Source organism: Pteropus vampyrus, unplaced genomic scaffold, assembly GCF_000151845.1.
Source record: "Pteropus vampyrus isolate Shadow unplaced genomic scaffold, Pvam_2.0 Scaffold316, whole genome shotgun sequence".
NCBI lineage: Eukaryota > Metazoa > Chordata > Mammalia > Chiroptera > Pteropodidae > Pteropus > Pteropus vampyrus.
The window spans coordinates 1,201,218-1,201,550 of NW_011889097.1; the positions used below are offsets into that span (position 1 = coordinate 1,201,218).

The 333-nt window shown below is 45.9% G+C and overlaps 1 protein-coding gene across 1 annotated transcript in view; it reads right to left on the reverse strand.

Moving 5' to 3' along the window:
- XRCC2 (X-ray repair cross complementing 2) overlaps positions 1-333 on the reverse strand; it is a 161,420-nt gene that overhangs the window by 160,762 nt on the left and 325 nt on the right. The window lies entirely within an intron of this gene.

A 333-nucleotide genomic window follows, 5' to 3' on the forward strand; every position in this document is an offset into this window, starting at 1 on the left:
GTGGCGGGCTCAGTGGCTTTGTGCAGTGTATCATCATAAATGGCGAGGTTGTCACAAACATGTGGGATGAGGTGGGGAATGGCCTGAGAACCTCTGGTAACGCTGTGCAGGGCACTTCCAAGGATCTTTCGGTTTCTAGAATATCTTGCAGTCTTTTCTGTTTTCCCCTTATGTTCCAGTACCTTCTATCCCCTAGACAAAATAGCAAAGCCAAATAAAAGAGATGGCTGTTTTTGTTTTTTTAATCTAGTGACCCATCCCACCGACCCAATCGTTTTGCTCGAGAACCCGCATTGTTTTTCTCTTTTGTCACCTGCATGTAAACGCAGCGAG